Source organism: Delphinapterus leucas, chromosome X (assembly GCF_059928025.1).
Source record: "Delphinapterus leucas isolate spDelLeu-1000000601 "Yukka" chromosome X, BTC_Dleu_Yukka2, whole genome shotgun sequence".
NCBI classification, from domain to species: domain Eukaryota; kingdom Metazoa; phylum Chordata; class Mammalia; order Artiodactyla; family Monodontidae; genus Delphinapterus; species Delphinapterus leucas.
The window spans coordinates 100,383,445-100,388,878 of NC_143150.1; the positions used below are offsets into that span (position 1 = coordinate 100,383,445).

General features: G+C 50.2%; 1 pseudogene; it reads left to right on the top strand.

The window, feature by feature from the left end:
• Window positions 1–2,888: 2,888 nt before the first annotated feature.
• Window positions 2,889–3,923, top strand: LOC149744355 (ferritin heavy chain pseudogene; annotated as a pseudogene).
• The last annotated feature ends 1,511 nt before the right edge of the window (window positions 3,924–5,434 follow it).

Consider the following 5,434-nt stretch of genomic DNA (forward strand, 5'->3'; position numbering starts at 1 on the left):
CTGCATGAAGAACTACAACTGAGGTACTGGATTTTTGAACAACACGCGCTCAATCATAAAGTAACCGTCAGGAAAGCACGGAGGACCAGGGATGATCCCCATCGCTCTTTGCGCTCGTTTCTCCAAGAAATGGGTCTGAGTCCATTGCTGGCCACTAAGTGCAGAACACGGGTGGTTTTCGGACATGTCAGCCCCACCCCTCCCCCCCCGATTAAAAACTCAGGTGTGAAGATTTACCGTCCACATTTGAGAAGTGTGGTTTAGTTACACCAAACAGGTACACAGAACCAGTAAGCAAATTTGGGTGGAGTTACGTGCATCAAACTGTGGAGAGAGGGAGACGGGTGGTGATCTTCACAAGACCTCACCAAGTACAGTCTGGTTGGGAAGAAGCATACACACGTGTCAATGGTTATTTGGAGAATCGACCAAGGGACAGGAGTTTGGGAGGGAGGTGCTAAATAATTCTCTAGAAAACTGATTTTAGTCTACGTGGAAAGGCAGGCCAAGTCTCTGTTCTAACCCTAGGATGAAATATTGATTACCCCCATTGAAAGAGGATGAGAGATCACAAACTCCAGAGGAAATGTCACCTATCAATTAGACCAGCAGAATGTAAATCAAGAACAACCCAGCTGGAGGGGCTGGCCAGGAGGCACATGACAGGAGTGATGCCCAACTTCAACGCCCTCGTCCCGGCCCTGGTCAGGGACTTGGCGGCCTGCTGAGGAAAAGTTTTGTTCCATCTCAACCTGTGGTCCTTCACAAATTTTCAAAAATTTACTTAAACTTCTTTCCTATTAGAAACTGAGCTAGAAGAGACTGTCCTGTATGGCTGCGTACGGGAAGCCTGCCTTGCTGAAGGTTAGGCCTGTGCCGAGAAGGGGGGCAGGCGGGTAACTGAGCTGCTAGAGAAGCAGAACAGCTGTTTGTCTGCACCTCTTTGTTCTCTCATTATGGAAACCTGGGAGAGGCCTCAAGAAACCACATGACAGTGTCCTGTGTATACCCCATTTTATTGACTGAGGTCACCAGGGGTGTAGCTGAGAGTCAGATCTGACTTTACTCCAGGTTCCACATCATCTTGCTCAAGAAGTTTATATCGCAGACTTCAGTTTCCTCGTGTGGGAGATAATAAAAACAATCCTCCCTCACAGAATCGCGAGGATTAGTGAGAAGGCAGGGAATCACCGGGTCTGGTGAGGACTCATCAAATCTTTCACTGGGAATGGCGCCCTGGTCCCCTTGGTTAGGCGGTGCTCACTGCGGCCAGGCTCCCGAACCCTGGCCTTCATAGACAGCGTTGCCAGGCAACTCTGCCCCAGGGCCTCCCGAGGCTGCGTTTGGGAGCTGAAACCATTTTCCACCCCCACAGATGGCTCAAACTGGTTGTTCCAGGCCTTTCTGAGCCCACTGTTGTTGCTCCTTTCTCTCTCCCTACTCTTTTCCAAAGGCGAAGAACTGCTCAGGGAATGAGGTGCTCAGCGCCCGGCGTGCTCTGTGGTGGAGAGGACACACACAGGTCTGGGACCCCCTCCAGCCTACAGCCCTCACACTCCAATCGGGAAGGCTAACTGGTACAATCCCTGGACCATCTCCTCAGCTCCGCTGCCAGACTGCACCAGTATCCTCCTCTTCGGGGGAGCTGCCCCACACAAACGCATCCTCCGGTTATGTGATTCCGGGGGCGCCCCCCGTTCCTACGTGACCCACATCTCCCTCACCACAGCTGACTGGTTCAGGGGTCAGCCAGTCCCAGTCCCACCCCTTACGCCTCCTGTTGTCGGCTTAAGGCCGGCCACCTGAGGACCAGCCTGGGTTTGTTCCCCAGCACTGAGGGAAACGGAAAAACTTACTCCTTGAGCTTCATGGGTCTTTGAGGGATTTTTCATTCCACTCTCCATGAGGGAAAAAGGGAGCAGGCCTGATACATATTATTGATGAATTTAGCAAAAGAAAGAAGAGCATGATGATTCAGCTCTATCTAGACATTTTAACTTTTGCATCTGCATTTCCACCAAGAGGAAATGCTATAAGCTTACAATGGCTTATAACCCGTAGTCAGCCAGAACTTCCTTTGGGTAACTAGTCAGGGTAGGCTAACTGCTGTCACAAATATCCCAAGTCTTGCTGGCCTAAGACGGTACATTTTTATTTTTTCTTCTTACCAAGATCCACTGCACAGTGGTGGTGCAGGCGATGGGGTGATACTCTCCTTGTGTCATTCAAAGGCTCAGGAAGGGAACCCGTATGAGAGCAGGTTTGAGGTAACCGCAGACCCGCTCAGCAGAAGAGGAAGAAACAAAAGAGAACGACACAATCTATTACAGAAGAGATACACGGAAGTCTTCTAATGTCAGAAAATGCCAAACTTTGGGCACTTGGGATGGTTCCTATCTTACCTACAAGCTTCCACACCATGTACCCCAAATAGAAAAGACTCCCTAACTGACACACTGAGCTCCTCCATTCAGAGGAGAAGACTGTTAATGAAATGGGCATCCCAACTGCAGATCAGATCCATGCCAGTTACCTTGGCTGATCACATGACTCCTTTACTCCCAAATACGAATGGACAAATGTTTGCCAGATGTTGCAGGAAAGTGAAAGAGAAGATCATGATGAACAAACAGAACTATTTCTGGAGAAAAAAACAACTATAATACAGGAAACGGAAGAGAACATTACCAAAACTTACAAATTCATATTCTCAGAATTTTAAGGAAGACAGTGGGTTTATAAAATGAGAACAGGGTGCTATAAGAGGGCGCAATTGGAGAACAAGAGAAAGCCCTTGGAAACAGAAATATTTTTGCAGAGTTAAAAACGTAATAGATACCAGGGGCGCAGGTCAAAGTCACCCTGCCTCACCCAGGCTGTGATGGAACGTGGGTGCAGCGTTCCTGCCCCGCCAACGCCACGCGACCTCTTCCGGTAACAGGACCGCGAGCCCACCGCCTGAGTCCCACAACGAACGCCACTTCCGGCCCACCCCAGAGCGGCCTACCTCTTCGCTCCGAAGCAGCTACCGCAGGCCCCGTGGCTTCACCTTCACCTTGGCCTTCACGCCCGCCACGATGCCCTTGCCGTCCGCCACGCTGCCCGCGCCGCCCTCGCAGGTGCGCCAGAGTTACCACCCCGACTGCGGGGCCGCCATCAACAGCCATTTCACCCTGGAGCTCCACGCCTCCTTCGTGTGCCTGAACGCGGCCATTTACCTCTACCGCGACGACGTGGCCTTGAAGCACTTCAGCTGGATCTTCGCGCGACGCTCCCTCGCGCACAGCGACTGGGCCCAGGGCCTGATGCGCCTGCAGAACCAGCGCGGGAGCCGCATCCACTTCCAAGACATCAGGAGGCCAGTCAGTGTCAAGTGGAAGAGCAGCCTCAAGGCCATGAAGTGCACCTTGTTCCTGGAGAAGTTCGTGAACGACAGCCTGAACCGCCTGCACCAGCTGGCCATCGACAAGAGCGACCCCCACCTCCACCGCTTCCTGGCAACTCACTACTCCAGCCAGCAGGTGGCGTTCATCAGCGAGCTGGAGGGTCATGTCACCACCCTGAGCATGATGGGGGCCCCGGACGTCGACCTGGCAGGATCCCTCTTTGACAAGCTCACCCTGAGCGACAGCGACAAGAACTGAGCGTGGACTGGACTTCCCCAGAGCCACGGGGTGACCAGAGCGCTGGTCACCGTGCCTGCCATGCAGACGGCAATAGTGCCCTGGCAGAAGAAGTTCACTTAAGTTTTTTTCTTCCAGTTTTGCCACTTCTTCCAATAAAGTTATTTGGTTCCTAAAGAAATAAAGGTCTCTCCTTGGTTCCTGTGTGCAAATCGCTCACTTTTTAAAACAGGTATCCAGGAGGCTCTCCACCCACCCATGCCCCACCCACATGCCGCTCAGGATCTCCACAGAGGGAGGGAGAAGGCATTCCATGGGGCCCTGGAAAGTGCAAAATCCATCTTCCCCTTATAAACAATGTGGGTATATGGCGGGTGGTGAGGTGAGGCGCTGCTGAATGCGGGTGCCTGCGAATAGCAAGAGTATAAAAACACGGTGTAAAAATCACAGTAGTGTGGCTTCTGGAGGAAGAATGAAGGGAATGGGGTGGGACAGGGATTAAAATAAAGAGTCCTTAAAATTTTACCTGAAGGCTTTGAGTTTACTAAAATATGTAAATGTTAGTGTCTGTTGATTCTGGGAAGCAAGATGGAGACCCCAGAAGCCAGCTTGGCAGGGGCCCTCTTTGACAAGCTCACCCTGAGCAACAGTGATAATGGCCTGCAGGCTGGCCTGCACACAAACACAGGGGTGACTCCCTAGTCACCATGCTGGACATGCATATTGCCCTTACAACACATGCAAATGTAGGATTTTTACTGTAATCTTTCTTCCATTAAGGTAACATGGTACCCCAAACCCCAAATTACTCAACAGAAGGACTGAAAAATATAAGGTCCAGGCTGAAGGTCAATTTGTGATATTGAATATCAAGTAGAATAAAGCTCTCTGAATGTTAAGCCAAGTTACTCTGACTCTGGCTGCTTTGAAGAATGTAGAGGATGAGGAGAGCTGAAGCTGAAAGGCCAGTTAAGAGATCATTGTAGCAGGCCCAGAGAGACAATGGTGGCTTGAACTGCGTGTTGGTAGAGGAAATGAAGAGATGCAGACAAATTGCAGATGAACTCGATGAGTCTACAGGATCTGCTTTATGGACCAGAGGTGAGGAATGGGAAAGGACAAAAATAATCTAGGCTCAAGTTTGGATCTGAACACCCTGGCTGATGGTCGTGCTATTTATTAAGCTGGGGGTATTTGCAGGGGGACTCGAGGAGCTGGGAAGGCATGTCATGTATAATCTGAGGTGCCTATTAGATACCCAAGTGGAACTGTCATGCAGGTGGCCAGAAAAATGAATCTGGAGCTCAGGGGGGGATGTCAGGTTTGGAAAAATACATATGGGACATATTAGCCTATATATACATAGATGGGTTGAGGTCATGGAGTAGATAAGCTCACCAGAAAGGAAGTAGAGAGATGATGGCACAGGCGGCCCCAAACCCAGAGCAGCCAACACTCAGAGGATGGGATGAGACACTGGAACACCTAGAGAGCTGCTGGTCCCGCTTGGACCATTGCCTCATTCCAGACTGTGGCCACCTGTGTCTGCTCAGAGTTTATCTCAAAATCAGCCTGTTCTTAATCTCAGTGTGGTCTCTGGTTTCTCCTTTCTAGATGTGGAGAGGCGTTAGCCTATTACCTTGTCTTCTTGATGATAGGTAGAAAGACAATTATTTCCCAGTAAAAGGATTTCCCAAGGAAACGACAGACCTGCTTTTCTATGTTTGGTTTTTGGGTTTTTTTTTCCATTCCCCTTTTAAAACTCTTCCCCTCTCTCAGTCCATTCTCTATTTGAGCAGATGAAATCTGTT